This window comes from Meriones unguiculatus (assembly GCF_030254825.1).
Source record: "Meriones unguiculatus strain TT.TT164.6M chromosome Y unlocalized genomic scaffold, Bangor_MerUng_6.1 ChrY_unordered_Scaffold_32, whole genome shotgun sequence".
NCBI classification, from domain to species: domain Eukaryota; kingdom Metazoa; phylum Chordata; class Mammalia; order Rodentia; family Muridae; genus Meriones; species Meriones unguiculatus.
Genome location: NW_026843711.1, coordinates 4,662,293 through 4,680,196, shown reverse-complemented (window position 1 = coordinate 4,680,196; position 17,904 = coordinate 4,662,293).

Here is a 17,904-nt window from a genome sequence, read left to right as displayed (position 1 = left end):
TTAGATTAATTAGCATATCAACATCTACCCTCATAATATAAAACCAAAAGAAATTATATATATTTTTTATTTTAACTTTTATTAATTACACTCTATTCACTTTGTATACCCCCATAAACACCTCCCTCCTTTCCTCCCAATCCCACTTTGCCTCCCACTTGTCCATGCATGCCCCTCTGCAAGTCCCCTGATTGGAGAAGTCTTGCTTACTTTCTTTTGATCTTAGTCTATCAGATATCATCAGAAGTGTCTGCATTGTCTTTCTCTGTGGCCTGTTAAGGCTGATTCCCCATCTGGGTGTTGCTTTTAAAGAGCAGGTCAATCAATTCATGTCAGAGGCACTCCCTGTTCCCATTACTATGGAATCCACTTGGACACTGAACTGCCATGGGCTACATATGTGCAGGACTTCTAGGTTATGTCCATGCAAGGTATTTGGTTGGAGTATGAATCTCAGGAAAGACCCCTATGCTCAGACTTTTTTGGTTCTGTTGCTTTCCTTGTGGAACTCCTGTTCTCTCCAGATCTTACTATTTCCCACTTCTTTCATTAGATTCCCTCCACTCCACCCAACAGTTGGCTATAAGTCTCGGCATCTGCTTTGATAATCTGCAGGGCAGAGCTTTTCAGAGGCCCTCTGTGACAGGCTCCTAACGTCTTCCCTGTTTTTTCCTTCTGATGTTCATCCTCTTTGTCTTTTGGGAGGGGTATTGAGTATTTTAGGCAGAGTCCTCCCTCATGATTAGTTTCTTTAGGTGTACAGATTTTAGTAGGTTTATCCAACATTATATGTCTATATTGAGTGAGTTTAACCATGTGTGTCTTTCTAATTCTGGGATAGCTCACTTCAAGTTCCCACCATTTACCTGCAAATTTCATGGTTTCCTTGTTGGTTTTTATATTCCATCATGTAGATGTATCATAATTTCTGTATTCATTATTCACTTGGGGGCTTCTGGGTTATTTCCAAGTTCTGGCTATTACAACAAATAAAGCTGCTACAAACATGGTTGAGCAAATGTCCTTATTGTGTACTTGAGCTTCTTTTGGGTATATGTCAAGGAGTAGTATAAATGGATATATTTATGCTTAGTTGTTTGAGAAAGTACCCAATTGATTTCCAGAGTGGTTGTAAAAGTTTTCATTCCTATCAGCAATGGAGGACATTTCTCTTTTCTCTACAACCTTTCCAGAAAGTGATGTCACATGAGTTTTTGATGTTGGCCCTTCTGATTTGTATAAGGTGAAATCTCAGGGTTGTTTTAATTTGCATTTCCCTAATGCAAATGGCTACTGATATTGAACATTTCTTTAAGTGTTTCTCTGCCATTCAGTATTCCTGTGTGGAGAATACTCTGTTTATCTCTCTTTCCCATTTTTAATTGGATTACTTTATTTGTTGCTTTTCAACTTCTTTAGTTCTTTATATATACTGGATAATAGACCTATGTCACATAGAGGATTGGGAAAGAGTCTTTTCCAATCTATAGGCATTTGTTTTGTTTTGTTGCCAGTGTCCTACACTTTACAAAAACACTTCAGTTTTATTAGGTTCCATTTACAGATTGTGCTGTTGGTGTGCTGTAGAGGAAGTTGTCTCAACAGTTGGGAGGTTGGCTCTTCCCCAATTTTTCTCCTAACCAATTTAATGTGTCTGGTTTTATATTGCACTGTTTTATCTACTTGGACTTTAGTTTTGTGCAGGATGCTAAGTATGGATCTATTTGCATTTTTTGTCATGTAGATATCCAGTTAGACAAGTGCCATTTTTATTTTTGACCTGTGGGAATGTAGGTAAGACATGCTATCTTTTTCCCATTGAATGGTTTTGGCATCTTTGTGAAAACTCAGGTGTCCATAAGTTTGTGAGTTTATTTCTGGATTTTCTGTTCAGTTCCATTAATCCACCATTCTGTATCTATTCCAGTACCGTGCAATTTTTATTCCTGTTGCTCTATAATACAGCTTGAGATCATCGAAGGAGATACCTCCAGAAGGTCTTTTATTGTAGAGGATTGTTTTAGCAATTCTAGTTTTCTTTTTTTTACATATAAAGTAGAGAATTTTTCTTTCAAGGTCTGTAAAGAATTGTGTTGGTAATTTGATGGGAATTGCATTGAATGTGTAGATTGCCTTTGGTAAAATGTCCATTTTTAATATATTAATCCTGCCAAGCTATGAGCATAGGATTTATTTCTATCTTCTGTTATCTCATTCTAATTCTTTCTTCAGAGTCTTGAATTTTTTTTCATTCTAGTCTTTGACTTGGTTGGTTAGGAAAACACCAAATTACTTTATGTCTTTGACTGAATACAAGAACACATTAATGATATCATCCACTAAGACCAAGTAGGCTTCATCCCAGGTTTGCAGGGGTGGACCAATATATGTTAATCCATCAATGTGATCCACAAAATTAGCAAACTGAAAGCGAAATACCACAGGGTAATCTCCTTAGATGTGGAAAAAGCATTTGACAGAGTCAAACATGTTTAATGTCATTCATGTTTAAAGTATTGGTGAGATCAGGGATACAATGCACATATCTAAACATAGTAAAGGCAATATACTGCATGCCTATAGCCAACATCAATCTAAACGAAGAAAAATTTAAAGCAATCCCACTGAAATCAGGGAAAAGTCCAGCTGCCCACTCTCTCTATATATCTTCAACCTAGTTCTGGAATTCCTTGCTAGAGCAATAAGACAATTGAAGTAGATCAAGGGGATACAAATCAGAAAGGAAGAATTCAAAGTATCAATAGTTACAGATTTAATGATATTATATCTGAGTGAACCCACAAATTCTACCAGGATTATCCTACAGCTGATAAACACCTTCAGCAAAGTGGTAGATATAAAATTAACTCAAAAAAATCAGTAGCCCTATGGTATACAAAAGACAAAAGGGCTTAGAAAGAAATTGGGGAAACAAAAGAAATTACGTTTTCTAACAAGGCCATACCTCCTAAACATTTACAGACATTTCCTCACTAGGGACTCCACATGGAAATAGATGCACTTTAAAGGGACATTGCAGTTCAAATCGCAAGGGAGTGGAAGAACATGGAGGGACTTCTAGGGTAAAAGAACATAGTTATCCTGATCATTTGTCATTCAATACAATGATTAAAGTCCCAGCAACTCCAACATCTAAAGAACAGCCTTGAAAATCTCCTTTGGGGAAAATGTGGAATATTTCCATAAAGGAGTATTAATCAGCTAAGAAAATGACAACATGATATATATTCAGGCAAATTGATGGAACCAGAAAAAATTTTCCTGTATGAAGTATCTAAAATGAATACAGACAAATATGGTAGATATTTATTTATTAAGAGGTTTCTTAACATTGGGGGATAAAGTTCCAATAGGCCATGTATTGTGACCAAACAGGTCTTCCAGTAGGGAATTGAGTTATTTGGGCAGGTAATCCTATGGAAACTTTCAAGGAACCCACAGTGCTGTTATTAAAATATGTTGCTCTCTGTCTTCAACTGATAGATTAGTTCCAAATTCTTACATCTACAGAGTAGCTTCCTTTTGCATCAAATGGGCTTGCATACAGAGACCAACAGTCTGATATTGCACAGAGAGAGAACTTAAAACACCCATCTCTAAATGAGATTTTCCTATGAAATTCTTTCTCCTGTCAGATCTCTGATAAGCATTCAGGATAGGAGGCAAGGAGAGTGTCATAAGTAGAGGCAAGGAGAAAAATGCCCTGAGTATTAGGCCACAGAGGAAGACGACGCAGCCAGGCTTGGTGAGACCTGATAAGCTAGGATCAGATAGAAGGAAATGGAGGACCTCCCCTATCAGGAAAGTAGAGAAAGGGCATTGGGTGGAAGAAGGATGCTGGGTGGAACTGGAAGGAGAAGAGGGAAGGGTCACCAGAGGGGATACAAAGTGAAAAAATCATAATAAATAAATACATAAGCAAAACTATGATCAAGGTGATGAAGTATACAGCTCTTAAGGACTGATGGCTTATTCTTGGGTGTGAGTCAGGATGCGTGAAGGATAGACTCATTTTTTGTTTAAGGGACCTAGCAGTGATACTCTGATCATGTTCCAAAGAGTATATGCACAAAACATACTTCAATTGATGTATTTTTTTTTTAAAAAAGAATTTTTATTGTGATATATCATTACAAATTTAAACCTGGGAGCAATGGAAAGGAATGTAATGTGTATTAAATGAAATCCCCACATAATCATTAAAAAATAATATGTTGACAAGGTTTAAAATGACTTTTTTTTATCAGTGCAGCAAATTTTATTTTTCCAGGCATCATGCTTTGCCTCTCATATCATCTTGTATATTCATTGATAGTTGTTTTATTTTATGTACGAGTAAAATAGGACTTGATAAAATAAACTAGCCATTCAAAACACACAAAAGTATTGGCACTAGTAAATATAATCCTTTTTTTTTTTTTCACAGTTTGAAAACTTTTATTTGCCTTTATGTCTTATTCTACTGGACAGAGCTGGATGGTTCTTTGTTTATTTATTTATTTTTATAATTCGCTACTTAGGAATGTTCAGAGTGAAATATTTGTGCAGATAAAAAATTGAGAGTTTGAGTATTTTAGATTTCATGTGAGTTTTAGTGACCAAGCTCCCATATTCCTTTAAAACTGCACTAGAATTATTATTATTTTTTTTTCAATGCAGTTTATTCAGGAACATTGAACAATCCTCGGACCCCGGGGAAAGCCAGCCCACAGCTTAAATAGCCTCTGGGTAGCCAACCCAGGCGTGCCACGGGGGCAATGCAGATAGGTCCACATACATGGAAGCAAGCCAGATCCTCGGCCTTAGCCAAATGTGGAATTGTTCGTGACAGAGAGCACTCACCATCGGGAAGGTGGAAGGCGGAAACCAACTCCATCTTTAAGGCATAGCATTCCGCAGCTCTCTACAGTTCCCCCTTTTTGTTTTAGACACATCAGGCAAGAGTAGAGGTCTGATCTCTGATATTAGAAATAAATAGGGACTTTGTACCGATGTTCATTTAGGTGTCATCCACCCAAAGAGCATCAGACCCGTCCAATACCTTTTTCTCAGAGGCGGGACCTGGGGCATCAACCCGCATGCAATCAGACATGCTCTTCTCTGGGTCCAAAGCGGCTGACCCTGAGTGCAGTGCTTAGCCTCGCATCCTGAGCGTATCATTTTAGCTTTTTATGGTATCCAACCATGCTTGGGGAGAATGTCCTGCTTCAATGGCTGTAAAGGCCTGAATGATCATGGCTGCATCACACTGTTGTGAGACTCTAATCTTGCATATATACCACAGGCAAACCAAGGAGACCAACACCAGAAGGCCTGCTAACACTCCCATGCCCGCCCATTCCTTCAGATGATTCATGGCTGCAGCAATCCATGTTGATAATCCTGTGGCTAGTCCTGCGTCCACTCTGGTAGAATTTACTGTGACAATGGCCACTCTCAGCTGCTCCATCGTAGTATCGAATTCTCCAGTCCAATTACCTAAAATATAGCTCCACAATTGTTTAGACAGATTTGCAGCGCAGGAAAAATTCTCATGTTGTATGCTAGTGACACAAAGTCCAGCATACTTTCATTGACAGCCAGGTTGAGCGATTTGCCATAGGGTATCAATTTGCTCCTGCAAGAGGTCAATCCTCTGATTGAACACCATCAAGCTTCCTTTTAGTTGAGCATTAATTCTTTTATGTACAACTAAGGCATGAGCTACATTGGCTAAATGATTATTCAGGGTCTGAGCAGTCTGCCCAGTATGACTCATGGCTAATGCCCTGGTGGTAGCTCCAACAGCTGTCAATGAGATGGTAGTAACAATGGTGGCTGTAGTTCCAAGATCCCTTTTCTGTCTGAAGAGAGTCATAGCGTGAGGGGCATCAATGGGCACAGGCACCCAGTGAGGCATGCGAGTAACCAGGGCATACCTAACTTTACTAGCATTCCAGCATTGGGCAAAAAAGCAAGTATCATTACCACAATTACTTGGCTCTATCTGGCTAATAATGAATAAAAATGGGGGATATAGACAAACAGGTGTGGGCTTATAGGAAATATTATGAGAAGCCTTAACCCCTCGTTGGAACATCCTGCGTCAGTTCTAGAACTAGCAGTGGTGGTGTCCGAGGTCTGAGTAGGTTCAGGAGACCATTGCCCCCAGGGGCGAGACGTGCTCCATGCCAATTGACTAACTCCATGTTTTCCTCCAATTTTGAAAGTCATTTAAGGTTCTTAAATTATTTTTTTCCCTTTTTTCTTAAATTTTTCATCAATTACACTTTATTCATTCTGCATCCCCCCATAAGCCCCTCCCTCCTCCCATCCCAATCCCACCCTCCCTCCTCCCTCTGCTTGCATGCCACTCCCCAAGTCCACTAATAGGGGAGGTTCTCCTCTCCTTTCTGATCTTAGTCTGTCAGTTCACATCAAAAGTGTCTGTATTGTCCTCTACTGTGGCCTGGTAAGGCTGCTCCCCCCCGCAGAGGGAGGTGATCAAAGAGCAGGCCAATCAGAGTATGTCAGAGGCAGTCCCTCTTCACATTACTATGTAACCCAATTGGACTCTGAACTGCCCTGGGCTACATCTGTGCAGGGGTTCTAGGTTATCTCCATGAATAGTCCTTGGTTGGAGTATGCGTCTCTGGGAAGTTCCCTATGTTTAAATTTTCTTGTTCTGTTGCTCTCCTTGTGGAGACCCTGTCCTCTCCAGCTCTTACTATTTCCCAGTTCTTACCTAAAATTCCGTTCACTCTGCCCAACAGTTGCCCATGAGGCTCAGCATCTGCTTTGATAGTCTGAAGGGCAGAGGCTTTCAGAGGCCCTCTGTGGTAGGTTCCTAGGTTGTTTCCTGTTTTCTTCTTCTTCTGATGTCCATCCTCTTTGCCTTTCTGGATGGGGATTGGACGTTTTAGTTAGGGTCCTCTCTCTTGCTTAGTTTCTTTAGATGCACAGGTTTTAGTGGGTTTGTCCTATGTTGTATGTCTATATGAGTGAGTATATACCATGTGTGTCTTTTTGCTTCTGAGACAACTCACTCAGGATGATCCTTTCCAGATCCCACCATTTACCTGCAAATTTCATGATTTCCTTATTTTTCATTGCTGAGTAATATTCCATTGTGTAGATGTACCACAATTTCTGCATCCATTCTTCAATTGAGGGGCATCTGGGTTGTTTCCAGCTTCTGGCTATTACAAATAAAGCTGCTACAAACATGGTTGAGCAAATGTCCTTTTTGTGTACTTGAGCCTCGTTTGGATATATGCCCAGGAGTGGTATGGCTGGATCTTGAGGAAGCGCTATTCCTAGTTGTCTGAGAAAGCGCCAGATTGATTTCCAGAGTGGTTGTACAAGTTTACATTCCCACCAGCAGTGGAGAAGGGTTCCCCTTTCTCCACAACCTCTCCAGCATGTGTTGTCACTTGAGTTTTTGATCTTGGCCATTCTCATGGGTGTAAAGTGAAATCTCAGGGTTGTTTTGATTTGCATTTCCCTAATGGCTAATGAGGTTGAGCATTTCTTTAAGTGCTTCTCTGCCATTCGGTATTCCTCTACAGAGAATTCTCTGTTTAGCTCTGTTCCCCATTTTTTAAGTGGATTACTTGGTTTGCTGCTTTTCAGCTTCTTTAGTTCTTTATATATACTGGATATGAGTCCTCTGTCGGATAAAGGGTTGGTGAAGATTCTTTCCCAATCTGTAGGTGGTCGCTTTGTTTTGGTGACGGTGTCCTTTGCTTTACAGAAGCTTTTCAGTTTCATGAGGTCCCATTTATTGGTTGTTGCTCTTAGAGCCTGTGCAGTTGGTGTTCTGTTCAGGAAGTTTCCCCCTGTACCAATGAGTTCTAGGGTATTTCCCACTTTTTTTTCAAGCCGATTTAATGTGTCTGGTTTTATGTTGAGGTCTTTGATCCACTTGGACTTCAGTTTTGTGCAGGGTGACAAGTATGGATCTATTTTCATTTTTCTACATGTAGACATCCAGTTAGACCAGCACCATTTGTTGAAGATGCTATCTTTTTTCCATTGTATGGTTTTGGCGTCTTTGTCAAAGATCAGGTGTCCATAAGTGTGTGGGTTTATTTCTGGGTCCTCTGTTCGGTTCCATTGATCCACCATTCTGTTTCTATGCCAGTACCATGCAGTTTTTAAAACTGTTGCTCTATAGTACAACTTAAGATCAGGGATGGAGATACCTCCAGAAGATCTTTTATTGTAGAGGATTGTTTTAGCAATTCTGGGTTTCTTGTTATTCCATATGAAGTTGAGAATTTTCCTTTCCAGGTCTGTAAAGAATTGTGTTGGTAATTTGATTGGAATTGCATTGAATCTGTAGATTGCTTTTGGTAAGATGGCCATTTTTACTATGTTAATCCTACCAAGCCATGAGCATGGGAGATCTTTCCATCTTCTCATATCTTCTTCTAATTCTTTCTTCAGAGATTTGAAATTTTTTCAATACAAGTCTTTGACTTCCTTGGTTAGGGTTACTCCGAGGTACCTTATGTCATTTGTGGCTATTGTGAAGGGTGTTGTTTCCTTAATTTCTTTCTCAGCCCTTTTGTCTTTTGTATACAGGAGGGCTACTGATTTTTTTGAGTTAATTTTGTATCCTGCCACTTTGCTGAAGGTGTTTATCAGCTGTAGGAGTTCCCTGGTAGAGTTTTTGGGGTCACTCACGTATACTATCATATCATCTGCAAATAGTGATAATTTGACTTCTTCCTTTCCAATTTGTATCCCCTTGATCTCCTTCAACTGTCTTATTGCTCTAGCAAGGACTTCCAACACTATGTTGAAGAGATATGGAGAGAGTGGGCAGCCTTGTCTTGTCCCTGATTTCAGTGGGATTGCTTTAAGTTTCTCTCCATTCAGTTTGATGTTGGCTATAGGCTTGCTGTATATCGCCTTTACTATGTTTAGATATGTGCCTTGTATCCCTGATCTCTCCAATACTTTGAACATGAATGGATGTTGGATTTTGTCAAAGGCTTTTTCAGCATCTAGGGAGATTATCATGTGGTTTTTTTCTTTCAGTTTGTTAATATGGTGGATCACATTGATGGATTTCCGTATATTGAACCACCCCTGCATACCTGGGATGAAGCCTACTTGGTCATAATGGTTAATATCTTTGATGTGTTCTTGGATTCGGTTTGCAAGTATTTTATTAAGTATTTTTGCATCAATGTTCATAAGGGAGATTGGCCGGAAATTCTCTTTCTTTGTTGAGTCTTTGTGAGGTTTAGGTAACAAGGTGACTGTGGCTTCATAGAATGAATTTGGTAATATTCCTTCTGTTTCTATTTTGTGGAATAGTTTGAAGAGAATTGGTGTTAGCTCTTCTTTGAAGGTCTGGTAGAATTCTGCGCTGAAGCCATCTGGTCCTGGGCTTTTTTTGGATGGGAGACTTTTGACGACCGCTTCTATTTCTTTGGGGCATATAGGTCTATTTAGTTGATTTACCTGGTCCTGGTTCAGCTTTGGTAAGTCAAATCGATCAAGAAAATTGTCCATTTCATTTAGATTTTCAAATTTTGTGGCATATAGACTTTTGAAGTAAGTCCTAATGATTGTTTGGATTTCCTCAGTGTCTGTAGTTATATCCCCCTTTTCATTTCTGATTTTGTTGATTTGGGTGGTGTCTCTCTGCCTTTTAGTTAGCCTGGCTAAGGGTTTGTCGATCTTGTTGATTTTCTCAAAGAACCAGCTCTTGGTTTCATTGATTCTTTGAATTGTTTTATTTGTTTCCAATTGATTGATTTCAGCCCTGAGTTTGATTATTTCCAGCCGTCTACTCCTTCTTGGTGTGTCTGCTTCTTCTTTTTCTAGGGTTTTTAAGTGAGCCATTAGGGTGCTTGAATGAGCTGTCTCGAATTTCTTCTTGAAGGCACTTAGTGCTATGAACTTTCCTCTTAGCACTGCTTTCATTGTGTCCCACAAGTTCGGGTATGTTGTGTCTTCATTTTCATTGATTTCTAGAAAGTCTTTAATTTCTTTCTTTATTTCTTCCCTGACCCAGCTGTCATTTAGTAACAAGTTGTTCAGTTTCCATGTGTGTGTAGGCTTTTTGTTATTTCTGTTATTGTTGAGGTCCAGCTTTATTCCATGGTGATCAGACAAGATACATGGGATTATTTCAATCTTCTTGTATCTGTTGAGGCTCGCTTTGTGACCCACTATGTGGTCTATTTTGGAGAAAGTTCCATGAGGTGCTGAGAGAAGGTAAATTCTTTTGTGTTTGGGTGTAAAGTTCTGTAAATGTCTGTTAGGTCCATTTGATTCATGACCTCTGTCAGAGACATTGTTTCTTTGTTTAATTTCTGTTTGGTTGACCTGTCCTTTGTTGAGAGTGGGGTGTTGAAGTCTCCCACTATTAATGCGTGTGGATCTATATGTGCTTTAAATTTTATCAATGTTTCTTTCACAAATGTGGGTGCCCTTGTATTTGGGGCATAGATGTTCACGATTGTGATGTCTTCCTGGTGGAATTTTCCCTTGATGAGTATGAAGTGTCCTTCCCCATCTCTTTTGATTAATTTTGGTTGAAAGTCTATTTTATCAGATATTAGAATGGCTACTCCTGCTTGCTTCTTGGGTCCGTTTGCTTGGAAAGTCGTCTTCCAACCCTTTACCCTCAGGTAATGTCTATCTTTGTGTCTTAGGTGTGTTTCTTGTATGCAACAGATTGCTGGGTTTTGTTTACGTATCCATTCTGTTAATCTGTGTCTTTTTATTGGAGAGTTGAGTCCATTGATGTTGAGAGAGATTAATGACCAGTGGCTGTTAGATCTCTTGATTTTGATGTTGGCTGTGGTCATCAGGTTGTGTGCTTGGTTGCTTTTTGTTTTACTGAAGTGAGGTTATTTATTTCCTGTGTTTTCTTGAATGTAGCTAGCTTTCTTGGGTTGTATTTTCCCTTCCAGTGTCTTCTGTAATGCTGGATTTGTTTGTAGGTATTGTTGAAATTTGTTTTTGTCATTGAATATCTTGTTTTCTCCATCTATGAGGACTGAGAGTTTTGCTGGGTATAGTAGCCTGGGCAGACATCTGTGTTCTCTTAGGGTCTGCATGATATCTGTCCAGGCCCTTCTGGCTTTCATAGTCTCTGTTGAAAAGTCAGGTGTGATTCTAATGGGTTTGCCATTATATGTTACTTGGCCTTTTTCCCTTGCAGCTTTTAGTATTTTTTCTTTGTTCTGTATACTTACTGTTTTGATTATTATGTGGCGGGAGGATTTTCTCTTCTGGTCAAATTTGCTGGGTGTTCTGTAGGCCTCATGTATTCTAATTGGCCTCTCCTTTAGCTTGGGGAAATTTTCTTCAATGATTTTGTTGAAAATATTTTCTGGGCCTTGGAGAAGGGAGTCTTCTTTTTCCTCTATACCTATTATTCTTAGGTTTTGTCTTTTCATATTGTCTTGCATTTCTTGGACGGTCTGTGTCAGGAATTTTTCAGATTTAACATTTTCTTTGACAGATACATCGATTTCTTCCATTGTATCTTCTACACCTGAGATTCTTTCTTCCATCTCTTGTAGTCTGTTGGTTATGCTTACCTCTGTAGTTCCTGTTTTCTTCCCTAGATTCTTCCTTTCCATTATTTCTTCCATTTGTGTTTTCTTTAATTTTTCCAATTCTATCTTCAGGTCTTGAGTTGTTTTGTTTACTTCCTTCACCTGTCTGATTGTACTTTCCTGTTTTTCTTTTAGTTCCTTCAACTCTGTTTCTTTCATTTCATTCAGTGTTTTAAGCATTTCCTTTCTAAAGGCCATAAACTGTTTGGCTACAGCTTCCTCTATTTCTTTACGGATGGCAATATTCTGTTTGAGTTTATCTTCCTCTATGTCTTTACGAATCTTATTTGTTTCCTCTGTTATCATCTTCATGAGCATACTTGTTAGGTCATCTTCTTGGATTTCAGTTATGGTGGGGTGTCCAGGGCTACTTGCCCCTGGGTAACTGGTTTCTGGAGATGCCATATTGCTCTGTCTTTTGTTGCTTGAGCTTTTACGCTGGCCTCTACCCATTGTGTTATCTTAGGAGTTTGGGGTTATTTTCTGGTGGTTCCTGGGGATCCTGTGGGGGAGAGAATCCCCTTTGCAGAAAGCTGGATTTTCCTGAAGGATGTCTTCTCAGCTTTTTGGGTATAGTCCCTGGATGGCTGGTGTTTTTTCAGGAGTTGCTCACCTCAGGGATATAGACCTGAGTGGTAACTGTGGTCTTTGTTAGTCGAGAGGGTTCTCCTCTCACCCAGGGAAGTCCTGAGGGCAGCTGCCCTGTTTCTGGGTTTCTTGTTGCAAATTTAATGATCAGCTGCTGTGACCCAGTTGGACATCAGGCGCGCCTCAACTGTTTGTGCTTGTGTCTGGAGCACAGCTGAGTGCTGGCGCCTCGGCCCCACTAGACTGCTAGACTTTTTCTAGGGAAGGATTGGGTGATTTAGATCAGTACAGTTTCCTTCCTTCCCCGTGGATTCTCTGGAGACACGGACTCCTAGTGTCTTTTTTTGCCCTGGTGCACACTGCTCAGTGTCCGCCAGCTGGCTGGCCACAGAAATTTGCCTGTGCCTGGAGCACAGCTATGTGATGGCGGCTCAGTCTCTGCCAGCTGTCTGGTGCGCAGAAACTGCCTGTGTCTGCCTTTGTGGCTTTTGGGAGTCTGAATGGCTCCTTAAGCTGGGTAATTTTCCGGGGACCTTTTCAGGTTGGGGGTGAGCTGAGTGCTCTGAGATCAGACCCGCAGTTTCTATCTCTGGCGGCGAATCAGGCGCACAGGCAGGCAGGGCTCTGTGCCGGAACCTGGGTCCCCGGCTCTGGCTCAGGGCTGGCTCCTGGGGTGCCCGTGGAACCCGCCCGAGTCTTTTCCAGGGGATGTCTGGGTGACCTAAGGCCGGTCCCAATCGTTTCCTGTACCCTGGGGTTATCTCTCGACTGAAAATTCCAGTCTCTGATAGTGTGGTACCCAAGGTTCAGTCTGGGACCGTGACCAGAGACACTGGCTTGTGGCTCTGGGCTGGGGCTGGGGCTGGCGGCTGGCAGCCAAGCATCTTGGGGAACCGGGATCTCTTCCGCGGTTTAGCCGGGTGAGTTAAAAGCTGATTGAATCCCCCACCGTGGGGTATCCTCTCACCTGGAAAACACAATGACTGTGTTTTATGGCCGAGAGTTCTGATTGCTGTTCACTGTGCTGATCCTGCTGTGCTGCTGCTCAGAATGAGAGTCCTCCCGGCGCCGCCATCTTGCCCCTCGTAAATATAATCTTAATTAGCTTCACTTATCAAAACCTGCTAACATTAGTAGAAAAGAATAACAACATTGTAATTTAGTTTTATTATCTTACTTTTCTTGCCAACTAGTAGCATGAAAAATTTTGTTCATAATTTATTTGTAAACATGAATATTCTTTTATACTGTAATTTCAAATTTTAGTCTATTTATGCTCAGGAAAATATAATTTATAGAGTAAAAACAAATGCATTAAAAATAAATATGTTATGTTGTGACATTATTCCAGGCCTGGCATACATTTCTGGCATTCTAATCCTACTAGTCAATACAGGATCTCCAAATATCATACTCATTGAATAGGACTAATAGAGAAAAGCTTCTGCTAAAGATGGACAGTTTGACATTATAATATATGATTTCCAACAACTCATTACATAGCAGAGAATCCTAGCCATGAACTAGTGGTTACCCAGGTACCTCAGATGCCAGGAACTCAGGGGGTACCTCTGAGAAAGCAGTCCTTGAACTAACACTAAATTCAGACAGTTTGTGTGCAGGAACATAAAAGGAAACTGGTGCTCCTGTATCCTAGGCATTTAACACAAACATTTCTCTGTCCTGAAGGCCAGTTTCAACTCTAAACTCTAGGACCAGGAGGGTTCTTTACTGACCACTGAGTAGGACATAGCTGCCAGTTTAGCCAGGTCAGCCAAGACAATCCTATTCATATAGGGTTGGCAACATTAGTGTGGAACAGCATCATCTCTGAAATAGTTTATTGCCCCTCAGTTCTCCTTTTACATACACTGATCTTTCTCTGTTTCAGGAAAACCAGCCCCAGGAACTATCTGCTTTCCTTCTCTTTTTCCTAATCTTAAAGACCTACTACCCCAGGGAACCCTAGGCCCTGCCACCCTATGATAACAATAAGAATGTGAAGGTACATATAGCGAGTACATGAGTAACTACTCTGTTCAGTCAAAACCTAGGAAATTACAGATCCAAGACCACAGTAGGAGACCACCTTATTATTTGTTACATTCCCCTTAATCCCACAGCACTTTAAAGCATCCCTACATAGGAAGTTGTCCATATAAATAAACATTAAAGTTTCATTTCCTACCTGACATTATCACAGAGGTAAACAGGAGTAAAGGTGTGGGATGTGGATAAAGGGATTAGATAAAAACTTGTTCGGTTTCACAAAAAAAAAGTCACATACTCAGAATATCAGAGATACTGGACACTGAGGAAAGTTTGTTTACTCATCTCCATGGAATCCTGAGGAATCTCTCAGGTGTTGATTGGCTAAGATTGAGAATGATGTCATGAAATTGGTGAAGCCCAGTAAGAATTTCAGGAGCCAGTTATTAAAGGGGCCAAGTGAACAGCATCCTTGAGATTCAGGCTGAGCAGCCCCACATGCCTCAATCTGGGAAGCTGAAAGCTGAAAGATTCCTGTGTCCAAGAATCTTAGTTCAGGAAAAGGGTCACATATTTCTTTTAATTGGTCATTAATAAAGTCACATCTCCTTAACATGTGAGTTTCATGTTACCACAGATTCCATTATTATTTGTTAAATGCATAGATATGTCCTCAGTCAGTGAATTGCTTCCTGTGAAAATGTTCCCTGACAAAGCCAAGTCTTTGAACAAAAAGCATTTAATTTCAGCTTGCTTACGTTTTTACAGAGACCATCCAGGATATCACGTCAGCAAGCAGTCACCTTCTAATAGTCTTTCAGCAGAACTGAGAGTTTTCACAAACCACATTCAGAGAAAGAGAGAGACAAAGAGACACAGAAAAGGAGCTAGAGATTCAGATGTAGAGACAGAGAATGAAAGAATTAAAGATATAAAGTGACAAAGCCTGAGAGACAGACTTCACTTGATTGGTCACTTTTGTTGCCATATCAACCTCAAAGCTAATATGAACCTCAAAGCTAAAGTTATAATATAACTCCAATAGGAATAATATTATACAACAAGCCCATTACTCCTAACCCTTCCCAGACATTTCCTTACTGGGGACTCAACAGGTAAATAGATGAGCATCAAATAGACATTGCAATTCAAATCACCAGATTGATTTCCAGAGTGGTTGTAGAGTTTACATTCCCACCAGCAGTGGAGGAGCGGTGAACCCCTTTCTCCACAACCTCTCCAGCATGTGTTGTCACTTGAGTTTTTGATCTCGGCCATTCTGATGGGTGTAAGGTGAAATCTCAGGGTCATTTTGATTTGCATTTCCCTGATGGCTAATGAAGTTGAACATTTCTTTAAGTGTTTCATTGCCATTTTATATTTCTCTATTGAGAATTGTCTGTTTAGCTCTGTTCCCCATTTTTTAATTGGATCACTTACTTTGTTGTTGTTCAGCTTCTTTACTTCTTTATATATACTCGATAGACCTCTGTCAGATAAACGGTTGGTGAAGATTCTTTCCCAATCTGTAGGCAGTCTTTTTGTTCTGATGTTGGTGCCATTTGCTTTACAGAAGCTTTACAATTTCATGAGGTCCCATTTATTGATTGTTGCTCTTAGAGCCTGTGCTGTTGGTGTTCTGTTTAGGAAGTTGTCTACTGTGTCAGTGAGTGCTGGGTCTTCCCTAATAGTGGGGGATAAAATCCCCATAGGCCATGTGTTGTGACTAGACTAATCTTCAACTCGGGGAATAGCATGGCAGTGAATTGAGTTTTTGGACCAGCTCATCCTATAGAAATTTTAAAGCAAAGCAACTCAGGCTGTTGTTATTAAAATATGTTGCTTCATGCCCTCAACCAATAGAGCAATGCAATGTTCTTGTATTCACAGAGATGATTCCTTCTGCATCAAATGGGATTGCATACAGAGAACCACAGTCCAATATTATGCTTCAAAATCCCTATGAAATTCTCCCTTCCCTCAGAGCACTGGGAAGTCTTCAGGAGAGGAAACAGGTAGAGTATCATAACCCAGGGAACCCTAGAACATACCAGCTTATTATACCAAAACCTTAGTGAGTATTCAAATAACCAGTCAGTTCAAAGTCTCAACCTAGAAAATTTCAGATCCAAGTCCACATTAGAAGATCACTTCCTCATTCAGTACACTCTCCTTAATCCCACATCAGTTTGAAGCTTTCCTACTTAGGAAGCTGTACAATTAAAGAAATGCAAAAGTTTCATTTCCTGACTTTATCACAGAGGTAAACAGGAGTAAGTGTGTGGGATCTGGATAAAAGGATGAGATAAAGGCTTGTTGGATTTCCCAAGTAAAAGTCATATATGCATAGGATGAGAGATACTGGACACTGAGGAAAGTTTGTTCACTCATCTCCATGGAATGCTCAAGATTCTCTCGTGTGCTGATTAGTCTAGATGTAGAACGAAGTCCTACAACAGTTGTAAGCCAGTAAGAGTTTGAGGAACCAGTTATTAAAAGGGTTAAATGGTCAGCCTACTTGAGAGAAAGGTTGACAAGCTGCCTCAATCTGGGTAGCTGAAAGCACACAACACAGAGATATCACTTCCTGTGTCTAATAATCATAGTTCAGGAAAAATATCACATATTTCTTTTCTGGGTTTTTTATTTTAATTTTTGTTTATTACTCTTTATTCACTTTGTTTACCCTCATAAATTACTCCTTTCTCCCCTCCCAATCACTCCTACCCTTACCCTTCTCAACCATGCCCCTCCTCAAGTCTACTAATAGGGGAGGTCTTCCTCACTTTCTTTCTGAAACTAGTCTATCAGATCTCATTAGTAGTGGCTGTACTGTCTTTCTCTGTGGCCTGGTAAGGCAGCTCCAACCTCAGGGTGAAATTATGAAAGAGAAGGCCAATCACTTTATTTCAGAGGCAGTCCCTGTTCCCATTACTATAGAACCCACTTGGACACTGAATTGCCATGGGCTACATTTGTGCATGGATTCTAGGTTATCTCCATGTGTGGTACTTGGTTGAAGTATGGGTCTCAGGAATGAACCCTGCGCTCAAAATTTTTGGATCTGTTGCTCTTCTGGTACAGCTCCTGTCCTCTCCAGATCTTACTATTTCCCACTTCTTTCACTAGATACCATGTACTCTGCCCAACAGTTGGCCATAAGTCTCAGCATCTGCTTTGATAGTCTGCAGGGCAGAACCTTTAGAGGCCCTCTGGGACAGGTTCCTAGCTTGTTACCTGTTTTCTTCTTCTGTTGTCCATCCTCTTTGCCATTCTAGCTGGGATTGAGCATTTCACGGAGTCCTCCCTCTTGATTAGTTTTTTTAGGTGTACAGATTTTCGTAGTTTGATCCTATATTATATATATGATATATATATATGAGTGTGTATATACCATGTGCATCTTTCTGCCTCTGGGATAGCTCTCTCTGGATGATCTTTTCCAGTTCCTGCCATTTACCTGCAAATTTCATGTTTTCCTTGTTTTATTTTTTTTTTATTTTATTTTATTTTTTCTGTGTAACATTCCATTGTGAAGATATATCACAATTTCTGTATCCATTTTTCAGTTGGGGGGCATCTGTGTTTTTTCCAGGTTCTGGCAATTACAAATAAAGCTGCTACAGACATGGTTAAGGAAATATCTTAATTATGTACTTGAGCCTCTTTTGGATATATTCCTAGTAGTGGTATAGCTGGATTTTGAGGAAGCGCTATTCCTAGATGTCTGAGAAAACACCAG